Source organism: Mustelus asterias, unplaced genomic scaffold, assembly GCF_964213995.1.
Source record: "Mustelus asterias unplaced genomic scaffold, sMusAst1.hap1.1 HAP1_SCAFFOLD_178, whole genome shotgun sequence".
Classification (NCBI taxonomy): domain Eukaryota; kingdom Metazoa; phylum Chordata; class Chondrichthyes; order Carcharhiniformes; family Triakidae; genus Mustelus; species Mustelus asterias.
The window spans coordinates 607,914-623,926 of record NW_027590179.1 but is presented as its reverse complement, the minus strand read 5'-3'; positions in this window follow the sequence as shown (position 1 = coordinate 623,926).

The following is a 16,013-nucleotide window of genomic DNA, read 5'->3' as shown; positions in this document are numbered from 1 at the left end:
AACTGAGAGAGGTGGGGGGTGTAGTCATCCAGAGGGTGCTGGCAGTCTGGAATGCAGTGCCTGGGAGGGTGAAGAGGTAGAAAACCTTACAACCATCAAAGCTACGTGGATGAACTCCTGAAAGATCAAATTATGCAAGATTCTGGGCCAAGTGCTGAGGAGTGCGATTAATGTAGTTTTGTCGTTGCAGACACAAGTGGCCGCAGGGCCTCTTCTGTACTGTGTGACATTCTGACCCTGTGACTCTAAGCCAGTCATTGGTGCTGGTTCAGTTTGTCAGTGCGCATCGGTTTATCTTGCTGAACAAGCATATTTGTCCAATATCTGTTGATCTGTGTAGAGTTCGATCATTCAGACATGGCTATTTGATTTGTGGGGCAGATAATGCTTGCTGCCAGGGAGGTGTGTGATGTATAGCCCGGGCACTACTGTAAAGGGGAAATGTCTGTTTACAATAAATGCCAAGGACTTTAACAGCTGCGGTGTAAATATTGATAGCAACCAGCTGTATAATTGAAATTTGTTATCGTTTACTGCTTCTGAATCATCGTAGTGAATTTCATGAGATTGAAGACAAAAATCACAAATTATGTCCTGGATTCATTCTGTCCTTTGAGATTCAGTGTCACAGGCCTGACATGGTTCACTGTGTCTTTTGAGATTCAGTGTCACAGGCCTGGCTTGGTTGAATCTGTCCTTTCAGATTCAGTGTCACAGGCCTGACTTGGTTCACTGTGTCCTTTGAGATTCAGTGTCACAGGCCTGGCTGCGTTCACTCTGTTCTTTCCGATTCAGGGTCACAGGCCTGTTTGGGATCAGTGAATCCTTTCAGTTTGAGTGTCACTGAGCTGGCTGAATACACTGTGTCCTTTGAGATTATTTGTCACAGGCCTGGCTGTGTTCACTCTGTTCTTTTGCGATTCAGTGTCACAGGCCTGGCTGGATCCACTCTCTCATTTCAGATTCAATGTCCCAGGACTGGCTGGTTTGAACTGTTATTTGAGATCCAGTGTCACAGGCCTGTCTGGGTTCACTGTGTCCTTTCAGATACAGTGTCACAGACCAGGCTGGATACACTGTGTCCTTTGGGATTCAGTGTCACAGGCCTGTCCGGGTTTAATCTGTCCTTTGAGCTTCAGTGCCACAAGCCCGGCTGTGTTCGCACTGCTATTTGAGATTTAGTGCCACAGGCCTGGCTAGATTCACTCTGTCCCTTGAGATTCAGTGGCTCAGGCATCACTAGGTTCACTCTGTCATTTGAGTTTCAGTTTCACAGGCCTCGCCGGGGTCACTCTGTTCTTTCAGATTCAGTATCACAGGCCTGGCTGTTTTCAAACTGTTATTTGAGATTCAGTGTCACAGGCCTGGCTGGGTTCTCTCTGTCCTTTCAGTTTGAGTGTTATCGGCCTGGCTGAGTTCACTCTGTCCTTTCAGATTCAGTGTCACAGTCCTGGTTTGATTCGGTGTGTCCCTTGAGATTCAGTGTCAAATGCCTGGCTGGTTCACTCTGCCCATTGAGATTCAGAGTCACAGGCCTGGCTGTGTTCACTCTGTCCTTTAAGGCTCAGTGTCAAAGGCTTGGCTGATTCACTTTGTCCTTTGAGATTCAACGTCTCAGGCCTGGCAGGCATCACTCTGTTCTTTGACATTCAGTGTCACAGGCCTGGCTGGGTTCGATCTATTATTTGAGATTAGTTTTCAGGGACCTGGCTGGATTCACTCTGTTCTTCGAGATTCAGTGTGACAGACTTGGCTGGGGTCACTCTGTCCTTTGACATTCAGTGTCATAGGCCTGGCTGGGTAAACTCTGTCCTTTGAATTTCAGTGTCGCAGGGTTCACTGGGTTCATTATGTCCTTTGAGATTCAGGGTCACAGGCCTGGTTGGATTCACTGTGTGATTTGAGATTCAGAGTCACAGGCCTGGTTGGATTCACTGTATGATTTGAGATTCAGTGTCACAGGCCTGGCTTGGTTCACTCTGTCCTTTGAGCTTCAGTGTCACAGGCCTGGCTGGGTTTACTCTGTCCTTTCAGATTAAGTGTCACAGTCCTGGTTGTGATCAGTGTGTCCTTTCAGATTCAGTGTCAAATGCCTGGCTGTTTCATTCTGATGTGGGGATCCCGGTGTTGGACTGGGGCAAACAGAGTAAGAAGTCTCACAACACCAGAATAAAGTCCAACAGGTTTATTTGGTAGCACAAGCCACTCGCTTTCGGAGCGCTGCTCCTTCATCAGGTAATGATGAAGGAAATGATGAAGTTACCTGAAGAAGGAGCAGGGCTCCGAAAGCTAGTGGCTTGTGCTACCAAATAAACCTGTTGGACATTAACCTGGTGTTGTGAGACTTCTTACTGGTTCACTCTGCCTATTCAGATTCAGTGTCACAGGCCTTTGAATGAATCATAGAATCCCTTCAGTGCAGAAGGAGGCCATTTGGCCCATCGAGTCTGCACCGACCACAATCCCACCCAGGCCCTACCCCCACATATTTTACCCGCTAATCCCTCTAACCTACGCATCTCAGGACTCTAAGGGGCAATTTTTAACCTGGCCAACCCACACATCTTTGGACTGTGGGAGGAAGACACGAGGAGAATGTGCAAACTCCACACAGCCAGTGACCCGAGCTGGGAATCGAACCCGGGACCCTGAAGCTGTGAAGCAGCAGTGCTAACCACTGTGCTACCGTGCCGCCCTGGCTGTGTTCAAACTGTTATTTGAGTTTCAAGGTCTCAGACCTGGCAGTGTTCACTCTGTCCTTTGAGGTTCAGTGTCATAGCCCTGGCTCTGTTCGAACTGTTATTTGATATTCAGTGTCACAGGCCTGTCTGGATTCGCTCTGTCCTTTGATATTCAGTGTCACAGGCCTGTCTGGATTCGCTCTGTCCTTTGATATTCAGTGTCACAGGCCTGTCTGGATTCGCTCTGTCCTTTGAGATTCAGTGTCATGGGCCTGGTTGCGTTCACTCTATCCTCTGGGATTCAGTGTCACAGGCCTCGCTATGTTCACTCTGTATTTTGAGATTTACTCTCACAGGCATGGCTCACTGTGTCCTTTGAAATTCTGTGACTCAGGTCTGTCTGGATTCACTCTGTTCTGTGTGATTCAGTGTCACAGGCCTTCATGGGATCACTCTGTCCTTTGACATTCAGTGTCACAGGCCTGGTTGGCTTCACTGCATCGTTTGAGATTCAGTGTCACAGGTCTGACTGGGTTCACTGTGTCATTTGAGATTCAGTCTTGGCTGGAGATGGCGAGAGTGAGGTCGCGAACTGAGTGCACCGAGAGAACTTCACCAGCAGATGGAGAGAATTAAGTGTCTCACTGAGTGCACTGAGACAGCATCACCGGCGGATGGAGACAGTGAGGTGGCTAACTGAGTGCAGTGAGGCAGCACCAACAGCAGAAGGAGACAGTGAGGGGGTAACTCAGTGCAGGGAGACAGCATCACCAGCAGATGGAGTGAGTCACGTGGCTGAGTGCACTGCGAGAGTATCACCAGTGGATGGAGAAGGTGACGTGGCTCACTGACTGCACTGAGACAGTACCACCTGCAGATGGAGTGGGGGGTAACTGAGTGCATTGAGACAGCACCACCAGCAGATGGAGACAGTGAGTATTCTAACTGAGTGCAGTAAGGCAGAGACACCAGGAGATGGAGACAGTGAGGGGTAACTGAGAGGACATTGACATGTTGCTGTAATGTGGTAAACAATAAGGATGTTTATGGGATATGGAAGGTCACAGGCTGGGAGTTGCAACTTGGTAAACAGAAAGATAGCAGCAGGATGTGGGAGGACACAGAATTGTGAAGTGCAGCAGTAAATGAGGACGGAGGTTGGATTTTGGAGGACACAGACAATGTGGTGAAATGTCGGGCTGACGAAAGATAACAGAAGGCTTTCGTAGTACAAAGAAAAATTGTTGAATTGCAGATAGCAGTGAGGATAATAACAGTGTTTGGGGGACACAGAGAGATGTGTGAGATGTAGAAAGAGCGAGGCTAACAGTAGGATATCAGAGGACACAGGTAGATTGGTGAGACACAGTTCGCAGTACGGACAACTGCAGGGTTTGGGATTCCAGACAGATTGCTGAAATGTAGTAAATAGTGATGATCACCATCAAATTTGGGAGGACACAGAGTGATGGGAGAAAGGCAACAGCAGTGAGAGTGACAACAGGAATTGGCAGGACACAGACAGAATGGTGAAATGTTGTAATGAGTGAGGATATAGTTAGGATTCTGGAAGGCAGTCAGTTTCCTTTAACATAACAAAGAATAAGTATAACAGGAGGATTTGTGAGGACAGATAGATTGGGAAATGCAGTAATCATGGACAATATAGGTAGGATTTGGCAGCAGACAGACAAATGTAAACATAACAAAATAAATTTGTCAGGGCGCAGACAGAATGTTGAAGGATTGCGAATGTTGGGGATATATCCAGGATTTCTGTGGACACTGACTGATTGCTGTAAAGCAGTTAGCAGTGAGGATGTCAGTAGGCTTTTGGAGGACACGGATAAGTGTTAAAATGTAGTAAACAGTGTGGACAACAGCAGGTTTCGAGGGGATACAGACAGAATGGTGAAATGTAGTAAACAATGTGGATAACAGCAGGTTTCGGGGGGATACATAGAAAAGAACATAGTAAAGCTACAGCACAAACAGACCCTTCAGCCCACAAGTTGTTCCGAACATGACCCTACCTACCAGACTAACCTATAACCCTCTATCTTACTAACTTCCATGAACTTATCCAAAAGTCTCTTAAAAGACCTTATCGAATCCGCCTCCACCACCACTACCGGCAGCCGATTCCACGCACCCACCACCCTCTGAGTGAAAAACTTACCCCTAACATCTCCTCTGTACCTACTCCCCAGCACCCTAAACCTGTAACCTCATGTGGCAACCATTTCAGCCCTGGGTAAAAGCCTCTGAGAATCCACTCTATCAATACCTCTCAACATCTTAGACACCTCTATCAGGTCACCTCTCATCCTTCGCCTCTCCAAGGAGAAAAGACCGAGCTCTCTCAACCTATCCTCATAAGGCATGCCACCTAATCCAGGCAACATCCTTGTAAATCTCCTCTGCATCCTTTCTATGGCTTCCACATCCTTTCTGTAATGAGGCGACCACAGACAGAATTGTGAAATGTAGTAGACAGTGTGGATAACAGCAGTGTTTTGGAGAACACGCACGGATTGGTGAAATGTTGCAAAGAGTGATGGTAGAAGCAGGATTTAGTAAGCCAATGGCAGATTGGTGTAATATAATACAGAGTGAGGATAACAACAGGATTTGGGAGGAGGCAGCAAATGGATGAAATGTGCTAAACTGTGCGGATAGCAGAGGATTTGTGTGTTTGGGTTAGTGCTGGAATGCAGCAAGGTGCTGCGTTCAGTTGTTGGGGAAATACAGTTCTCGATGTGTCGGTCTAGAGCACAAAAATGAAGAATCATAGAATCATAGAAACCCTACAGTGCAGAAGGAGGCCATTCGGCCCATCGAGTCTGCACCGACCACAATCCCACCCCCACAGAAAGGAATCAAACCGTGTCTTTATCTGTCATAATCTTTATTTAATGGTATAAGAATGGAAGCTGCTACAAAATGGAATTCAAATACATATGACCATAATTAGCACCAAATTTTGAACTGTAATCCCGGCTCTGCTCCACAATGTAATGTGATATAAGAGCTTTAATACGGACAGTGCAATATCCGATATACATTCTATTCTGTTTCTCATTGAACAGAATGCAGACTCACTCAAAATGAGAAGCTAAATGCCAATTCATAAAAAACCAGGAGGAATGACCCGACTGATTCAGAAATTACAATACCTATATCTGGAGTTGAAGCATATTCCACACAGTGATATTTGTGGAAAAGTTCAGGGGTCTCCCCTTTGATGTAATGCAGAGTCATATATCTGAGGACACCACATCCTGGATTTGGATTTGTTGATGACTATTAACTGAAACTGTAAAAGAAATAGTGTGAGAATTACAACCAATTCCACAATCAGCTCAACACATCACATGGACTTGTATCTTTTACAATGTTTCCAAGTCCAACCGGCTGTTTATTTTTATCTAAAACACACTGCACCTTCTGTCTGATACTTTCATTGTAATTCACTGCTGGAAATACTGCAGGGTTTGGATCTTGCTGGGATGGTAAGGAGATGATAAGGAAAGTTTTAAACAGCTATATTATTCGCAGCAGCTCCTGGGAAATGTTAGGGTGGTGTGGAACTTCCTGGGACATGAGAGATGATAAGGCTGCACCCATTTCCTCTTAATCCTCAAGAGGCAAAGCTCCAAATTCGGGGAAGTTAAAATCCCGCTCATTGAGATCACGCTTTGACCATATTGTAGGTCAGAATTTAAGGAAAGATACATGATGTTTTTTATCCCTCTTGAATAGGGCATTTGGTGAACAGTTAGAAATGTTGCAGGTTTGGAGAAGGGGGTGGCTGGGACAAGGACTAAGGGAAGGTCTGTGATAGGCAGGAGAGTTTGAATGAGAGAAAAGTGAATCCCCAAGCGCCAAAGGGAATGGAGATGGAGAGAGAAAAGAAACAAAGAAGCTGTGCCTGGAGCAGGGGGACTGCTGACTGAAAGAAGGGGAAAGGAATCAAGGAAAATGAAACAGAATGGACTCAGTTTACTTTCTGAAACTGTTGGACTGGATGTTGAGTCCAGAAGGCTGTAAAATGTGGAGGGGCTGGGTGAGTGGGAGGATTTCCCCTGGACCTGCTCCAGACCCTAGTTAAAACAGTCATCTGTCGATCCAGGATCGATAGGGCTGGAGAGGGAGGCAGGGATCACTCTGGCTGATCTGCTGTGGTCTTGCTTGTGCCCAGCTCGATCTGATCTGTGCACCCAACACACTGGAGAATGTTTGATAGGAAATGAAGATTAGAAATCTAACTAATCTGTCAACTCCTTCAGAGGGTCACACACTGTATTCTAACAAACTGAACTGGATTGCACTGAATGGGAAGTCATGGAACCCTCATAGACTTCATGAATGAAGCACATTTTTTTAAGAGGGGAGGTGGGGGGCGGGAATTAGCTGCAGACTCCAGCCTGGCTGTTCCTATAAACATGAGCTGATGCCTATCTGTGCGTATGTGTGTGTCCCTGAGTACAGTTCCCAGAGAGTTTGAAATCCTGCATCTCTCTCTCACTGCAGAGTTGCTGGTTAAAGACGCATTGACAACATTTATCTGAATGAAACTTCACTCTCATTCTCTCCATCCCCTCCCCCAATCAGTGCTTCTGCTCTCAAAAAAGTCTGAACGCTTCTTTGGCAGCTCTGATCTGTGGTGACTTATTAAACATTAAGTAAGGGCGCACGCATTCAGTCACCTGGACAGACAACATCAGAGGTTGGTTTGGAAATCAGGAATTGAATTGTAAATGCAGCAACAAAGAACTTTGCAAGAAAGTGTTTGAGTTCAGGCAACATAAGCAAAAAATGAACTTTGCAAGAATCAACAAAAGATGCAAATCTGTAGCCGATGGAGTCCTGAATGAACAAGTTGTGCAATCCACATTCAGACCTGGTCTCTCTCTGTCTGGGCAGGGCTGCTAGTTACTTTAAACCCATTTTCTCTCAGCCCCCAGTGCTGGTGATGTGAAGAGTGAGAGAGAGCCTTGGGGTAAATCATTTGCATGGTGCTCACTAACCCACACACACAACCCTCACCCATCCTCTCAGAGACAGATTGGTGTTGGACTGGGCCATACCTGGAGTAGGTGGGTTCACGTGAGGTGTAGGAGATGTGGTTGGATGGGGGTTGATTGGGGAGGTGTGGGCAGTTTGTGTGACTCGGTGAGGGTATGAAAAGGCTGGGGATTCATTGTTCTGTCTCTCTACACGTGGATTGGTAAGCATGACGGTAACTTTGTCTTTGTGAATGTGTGTGTGTGCGTGCTTGCACTGATATTTTAAACTCCCCTTTACCCAGCACAAAGCCCCTGGCCTTGGATCTCTCCCCCGCACCATGGGAGAGGGGATGGAAAGGTTTGAGAGATCACCAAGGGAGGACATTCCCATGGTGAGTATGGGGCTCTTCAAATTCTGTCTGCCCATTTACCCACCTCTGCTTTTTCTCTTTCTTTGCAGCCTCTTCTCAATTTCTGTCCATCTTTAACTTGTGATCTCTCAAATTTCAATCTCTCAATCTTTATCTCTGACTTTTTCTCTCTCTTTTTCTCTCTGTTCTTTCTCTGTCTTTCCCAATCAGTCTATCTCTCTCTCTCTCTTTGTTCTCTCTCTTCACTTTCTCTCTGTTTTTCCCGCTCAGTCTATCTCTCTCTCTGTCTTTCTCTCTGTCCTTTTTCTCTCTTTCTCTGTCCTTTCTCTCTCTCTCTCTCTGTCTCTTTTCTCTCTCTCTGTCCTTTTTCTCTGTCTCTCTGTCCTTTCTCTCTCTCTCTGTCCTTCTCTCTCTGTCCTTCTTCTCTCTCTCCCACCCCGCTGCTCTCTGTCTCCCACCCCCCCCCCCCCCACTCTCTGTGCCCCCGCCACCCACCTGCTCTCTGTCCCCCCCCCACCCCCCCTGTTCTCCCCCAAGTCCACTCTCTCCCCCTCTGCACTCTCGCTCTCTCTCCCCCCACATTCTCGCTCTCTCTCCCCCTGCACTCTCGTTCTCTCTCTCCCTGCACTCTCGTTCTCTCTACCTCTGCCGCACTCTCGCTCTCTCTCCTCCCACCCTGCTCTCTCTACCCCTCCCCGCTCTCTCTCCCCTCACCACACTCTCTCCCTCCCCCACACTCTCCCTCTCTCTACCCCCCGCACTCTCCCTCTCTTTCCCTCTCTCCCCACCCCACCCCCCGGATTCCCCAAAAGTCCCTCTCTTGATTCCCTTGGGTGTTACCCCCACCACCGCCATCTAAAGCCCCCCCCCCACCCTAAATACCTCTCAGTCCACCTCTCAATCCTGCTGTCACCTGCAAATGCCTCACTCAGCCTTCCTCAACACAAGTCTCTCCCCCCTCCCCTTTATCTCTGTCAATGCCCCCCCCCCCGCTGAATCCCAATCCCTCTCTAAGTCCTTCCCCCCTCTCTGCCCCCACCACATTAACCCTGATGCAAAGCCCCACCCTAAATCCCTTTCCCTCTGACCCTAACTCCCCCTTCTCCGCCCTGACTCCCTCGAACACAGCCTCCCCCACCCCCCGCCCCCAGAATCCCTCTCGATTCTGAGCCTCAGATTCCTCTCCAATCCCCCTGAATGGGCCCCTCCGCCCTTGCTGCATCCCTCTCCCTCTCAAATCCCACCCTCTCCAATCTGTCTAAGCCACACGACATGTCTTAATCCCCCCACTGCTGAATCTCCCGAAGCCCCCCCAGATCCTTCCCACCCCCAGAAATCCCTCTCGAGGGCCGCCCTTCACGAATCCCTCCAATTCCCCCCTGATTGTCTCCCTAATTCCCTACTGCTAAATCCTCACCAAACCCTGGTTTACATCCCTCTAATCCCCCCCCCCTCCCCCGCCACATTCCCTCAGTGCCCCCTGAATCCTCAAATGGACTGAGAGGTATTTAGGGTGGGGGGGCATTAGATGGCGGTGGTGGGGGTGACACCCAAGGGATTCAAGAGAGGGACCTTTGGGGAATCGGGGGGGTGGGGTGGGGAGAGAGGGAAAGAGAGGGAGAGTGCGGGGGGTAGAGAGAGGGAGAGTGTGGGGGAGGGAGAGAGTGTGGTGAGGGGAGAGAGAGCGGCGAGAGTGCAGGGGGAGAAACTTAGAAACTCCGCCCTAAGTTTCCCCCATTTCCTTTCAACTCCCCAAAATCCCTCTCGGTTCTCTCCTTCAATCACTCTCAAGTCCTCCCGACTCCCTCCCTGCCGAATCTCTGTCGTCCTTCCCTGCAATCCCTCTGAACAATATTCCCCCCTCTTGTACCTGTCTGATTCCCCCCCCCCCCACCCCCTTCCCTCTATCTAATCACCCCTGGCTCTGAACAAGCCCCTGTATTACAAATTCTTCCCCCTTTCACCGATTTCTACCTCCCCTCCGCTATGTTCCTGGCTCTTCGCTCCTTGGGAACAGCAAACCCATGATCTGACCCGTCTTCCAGAAGAGAGCAGAGAGAGAGATAAGGTGCAGAGAGATGGAGATAGAGGGGACACTACTGTAATTCGCACAGAGATTCACAGAGAGAGAGCAGCAGAGATAACTACAGCGAGAGAGGGGGGAGCAGTGAGAGAGAGGGGGGTGCGGGCAGAGAAAGAGGGAGGAGGCTGCTGTGATTGAGATAAAATTATCCACAGAGAGAGAGAGGGAGATGTGCAGAGAGGCTGAGATACAAAGTGAGATGTCCAGGGAAATAGAAAGACAGTGACAATGTTTCAAAGAGAGAGTGTAAGATAGAAGGAGAGAAAAAGGGAAAGCCGCTGCCATTTTGAGAGGCTGAAGTGTAAAGGATGTGGAGAGACAGGGATTAGAAAGAAGTGGTAAAACAGTTCTGAGGATGGGGGAGTTGCACAGACAGCTTCAGGGAGAGGGATTGAAATCTGTGGGATTGCATTGGAGCAGGGATCACTCGGAATGCCCCCTCCCCCTGACACACAGACCACTAACCCTCGGTGTTAAAACCCCACAAGTCTGTGCATGGAAATGAATGACAAAGACACGTGGACTTTTATCAATATTTTTCTCTCTGGTTGTAGCTCTTGTCGGAGGAATCCTCACGGCAAAATTATTCGCTCTCTGCATCGTCAAAGATTCCAAAAGAAATTCTCCTTGGAAGAGAGAAAGAGAAAAAAAGTGAAATTTGATTCAAACCAAAACAAAAGCTGATTGAAAACAATAAAAGGCACAGCAAGATCCCAGGACTTGCAGAAATTCACAATCTCACTGGGAGTGGTGGAAACACTCATTTTCACATCCTCATTATTAAACCCTGACAACATGGGAACACATTTCAAATGCAATGAACTTCCAAATGCCTCCTGACTGTCCCAGTCTTGAATTTATTAAACCCATCAAAGCATTCTGGGGGCTTTACTGCACAGACAGGCCAGTGAATAAACGCAGGAGGCCCCAATGAAGTTCCCACTTCTATCAGTCACCTCTCCCCCGCCCCCCTCTGTTTCTCCCTCTCTGTCTCCTACACAGTTCCCCAGATCTATATCTGTCCAATACCCCATCTCTGCCCCTGTCTCTCGATAACCTGTACTGATCTCTGCTCTGGTTCTTTATCTCAAGGTGAATCGGGATTGAAATGCTCTCTCTAAATTTCTGTCAGATCATTTAAAATAAAACCCACAATCAAAAGAAAACTGAGAGGGTGGCGGGGCAGGAAAGGTTTAATTTCAGCCCCCTCTCTCCCCCTCCCTCCCTCCCAGGGGCTTCACACTCACTGAGCAAGCTTTGCTTTTAAATTGTGTGTTATCCAATTGCAGTTCAGGAAAGGCGGCGGGCCATTGATGGCACAGCAGAATCCCATGGCCAGCAATGTGATCATACCCGGAGAGGACAAAAGGGGGACACATTTCATTACCCCAGCCTCACGCCTGGTGTAATCATTCTCCACCCCCCATCCCCCTGAACACCATTCAGAATCTGGATATATAACCCCCTCCCCCCCTCAGTCTCCAGGGAGAGCTAATCTCCCTTCTTTCAACTGGGAACAAGCTGTGACCAGAAGGAGACACTTTCTTTAAATCACTCTCCCAGCATTGGTTTATTTTTGCGCATCAGGAATCCCAGAAGGGTGTGACTGAGGATTTTCTCCAGAGACTGGGAGCTGGACACTGACTCCCCAGGGGAGACCCCCCAGATCCTGTGTCTCTTCCCACCCCCTCACTGCACCCCTCACAAACCTCACCTCTTGCTGTCTTTCCCTGTATTCCCCCTCACTCTCTCCCTCCCTATCTTTCTCTCTCTCTTTCCCTCCCTCCCTGTCTTTCTCTCTCCCTCCCTGTCCTCTCTCTCTCTCTCCCTCGCTCTCTCTCTCTCTCTTTCGCCCTGCCTGTCATTCTCTGTCTTTGTCTTTCCTTCCCTTTCTCTCTCTTTCTCTGTCATTCTCTCTCCTTGTCTTTCTCTCTCTCCCTCCCTGTATTTCTCTCTCTCTGTCTTTCTCGCTCTCCCTCCCTGTCTTTCTCTCTCTCTCTCTCTCTCTGTCTTTTTCTCTCTCTCTGTCTTTCCCTCCCTGAAATTAAATTGACAACAATTCACATTGGTGTTATCTTTCACATTTGATTGAAAGGTGAAATATAGACAGGAGTGTCTGGGGAGAGAGGGAGGGGTGGGGTGCAGGGATTGGTAAGAACGCTGGAGAGAGAGACAGGGAAATTCTAAACCCCCCCCCATCCAAATATAAATTCCTGGGAAAAGAGAGAGAGAAAAGAATATGGAGTCACACAGCACAGAAACGGGACCTTCGGCTCACCAGGTCTATGTTGGCCATCAAATACCAATCTAGACGACTCCCATTCCCCAGCACTTGCTGCAGAGCCTACGATGCCTCGGCGATTTAAGTCCTTGAATTTACCCGACCTCCGTTTCAACTTTTTTTCCTTCGAACCCACTGAGCAAGATTTTGTTTAAAAAAATGTGGTCACTGTTGCAGTCCGGGCAACGGCCACAGGCTCAGTGCGTACGCAACAAGATCCCACAGCTCCAAGGACCCAGGTTCGATTCCCGGTTTGGGTGACTGTGATCCTGTGTCTCTTCCCACCCCCTCGCTAAACCTCACCTTTTCCTGTTTTCCCTTCACCCTCCCTCTCTCCCTCCCTCCCTGTCGGTCTTCCTCTCTCTCTCCCTCCCTGTCTGTCCTTTTCTCGCTCTCTCCTTCCCTGTCTGTCTTTCTCTCTCTCACTCTTTCCCTTTCTCTCCCTGTCTGTCTGTCTTTCTCTCTCTCTCTCCCTCCCTGTCTGTTTCTCTCTCTCCCGGTCTATTTTTCTCTCTCACTCCCTCCCTGTCTGTCTTTCTCTCTCTCTCCCTGACTGTCTTTCTCTCTCCCTCACTCCATTTTTCTCTGCTTTCTCTCTCTCTCTCCCACTCCCTCCATCTTCATCTGTCTTTCTCTCTCCACTTGTCTTTCTCTCTCCCTCTGACTTTCTCTCTCTCTCCACCCCCCCCCCACCACCCCCGCGACCCCCATCTTGTCACAATCCTCCCCAACACACCCCCACACTATCACCTGCTGTGAGCCCCCTTCCCCACTCATTACCCTGTGTGTGTGTGTGTGTGTTTCTGTGTGTCTGTGTCTGTGTGTGTGCGTGTTCCCACATTTCCAGAAAGGGTTGAACTCCCTCTTAAAACTAAGCCAAACCCTTTTAATAGCAACATCCCTGTGATGCACAGCAAGATCTCAGAAGGTGCAGTGTTGAGTGTTTTTTAATTTGGTAAATGTTAATACAGAGACAGTGAGGCAGAGAGGGGCTGAGACAGTGAAATCCACCCCCCTCCCCCCGGGACCCTCAGAATTGAATCATAACATGTCGGGCGGCACGGTGGCACAGTGGTCAGCGCTGCTGCCTCACTGCTCCAGGAACCCGGGTTCAATTCCCGGCTTGGGTCATTGTGATCCTTTGTCTCTTCCCACAAACCTCACCTCTTCCTGTTTTCCCCTCATTCTCTCGCTCTCTCACGATCCCTGTCTGTCTTTCTCTCTCTCTCTCTCTCTCTTTCTGCGTCCAATGTCCATACAGAATAAGATCCATATTTTAACTGATGTGTGCCATGCCTCACATGGCAGGATCCTCTGTAGCTGACATCACACCAGTACTGAAACCCAACCTCCCAGAGTGACCCCAAACTGATTGGCCGGAACCAGGGGTGATAACCTGTCTCCAGGTGACATCACAAAGCAGCCAGCAGCCAATCACACAGCGGCCTGCAATGAAGTCACAATGCGGCTGCAGTGGCCAGTTTGAATGGGCGGGGAGTTTGTGTCCGCTCCCAGCTCCAGGCACTGGACTCTTCAAGAATCTCAACACAATCAAGAACTCAATGCAGCACCAGATCCCCCACCCCTGATATTACTGGACTGAGCGATGGTGTGTATAAGAGGTTGCATCATCTCAGTTGTTGTTCCAAAAGAAAAAAAAATTAAAATAGATTGAATTAGAACGAGAAATTGAAAATTTAGCACAGCGACTCAAAAAGCAGCACTCATCAGCTTTTGATGGCCTCCCTCACAAAGGCTCATAGAGCTCTTGATAGTTTGAACAAAGAACAAAGAAAATTACAGCACAGGAACAGGCCCTTCGGCCCTCCAAGCCTACACCCTCCATGCTGCTCGACTGAACAGAAACTCCCTACAATTACGGGGACCATATCTCTCTATTCCTATCCTATTCATGTCTTTGTTCAGACGCCCCTTAAAACTCACTATTTTATCTGCTTCCACTACCTCCCCCGGCAGTGAGTTCCAGGCACCCACCACCCTCTGTGTAAAAAACGTGCCTCATACATCTCCTTTAAACATTGCCTCTCACACCTCAAACCTATGCCAACTAATTGACTCTTCCACCCTGGGAAGAAATTTCTGACTATCCACTCTGTCCACGCCCCTCATAATCTTGTAGACTTCTATCAGGTCTCCCCTCAACCTCCGTCGTTCCAGTGAGAACAAACCAAATTTCTCCAACCTCTCCTCATAGCTAATGCCCTCCATACCAGGCAACATCCTGGTAAATCTTTTCCGTACTCTCTCTAAAGCCTCCACATCTTTCTGGTAATGTGCCAACCAGAATTGAATATTATGTTCCAAGTGCGGCCTAACTAAAGTTCTATAAAGCTGCAAAATGACTTGCCAATTTTTAAGCTCAATGCCCCGGCCGATGAAGGCAAGCATGTCCTATGCCGTCTTGACTGTCTTCTCCACCTGTGTTTCCACTTTCAGTGACCTGTGTACCTGAACACCCAGATCCCTCTGCCTACCGATACTCTGAAGGGTTCTGCCATTTACTGTACATTTCCCATCTGTATTGGATCTTCCAAAATGCAGTACCTCAAATTTGTCCGGATTAAACTTCATCTGCCATTTCTCTGCCCAAGCTGCCAACCAGTCTACATCCTGCTGCATCCTCTGATGGTCCTCGTCACTATCCACAAATCCACCAACCTTTGTGTTGTCTGCAAACTTACTAATCAAACCAGTTACATTTTCCTCCAAATCATTTATATCTATATATATATTACAACAGCAAAGGACCCAGCACTGATCCCTGTCACAGCCCTCCATTCAGAAACGCACTCTTCCAATGTTACCGTCTGTCTTCTATGATGGAGCCAGTTCCATATCCACCTTGCCAGCTCACGTCTGATCCCATGCGACTTCACCTTCTGCACCAGTCTGCCATGAGGGACCTTGTCAAAGGCCTTTCCTGAAATCCAGCCACTTTCCTATCCGCATCAATCCTCTTCGTCGCTTCCTCGAAAGACTCGATCATGCGAGTGAGACATGACCTCCCCTTCACAAAACCATGTTGCCTCTCGCTAATCTCTCCTTATCCCCTTTTTCCCCCGTCATACTTCTGATTTCATTGTCATGGGATTTACATGAGGTCATCTTTGATACAGATTGACTGAAGGAGACAAATCTCATGGCAAACATTATCTTTTGTTGAACAATTTTCGTTTCCTTAGCGAACAATACCAGTGATATAATAAGAGGGTTGAGTGGGTGGAGGTACGGCACGGAACTGGGAAATGGCCGAGCAGTTAAAGAAATGATTTCCGTCAGTCTTGATTGCGGAAGACACTAAAAACATTCCAGAAATACTAAATAATCATGGTTTAAACGTGCGAAAGGCAATAACTACGATGGCTGTCACTGGAGAATAAAGTACCAGGGAAACTAAATGGTCTAAATACCAATACGTCTACTTGACCTGATGTGTTGCTTCCTCGGATACTTCTGCAAGGACCTACAGAGATAATGGATGCATTGGTACTAATTTTTCTCGGATAGTTAAATTATACGGCTGCCTCATCGTACTTGGAAGCTGTCCTTGTTCAACAAAGGGAGAGG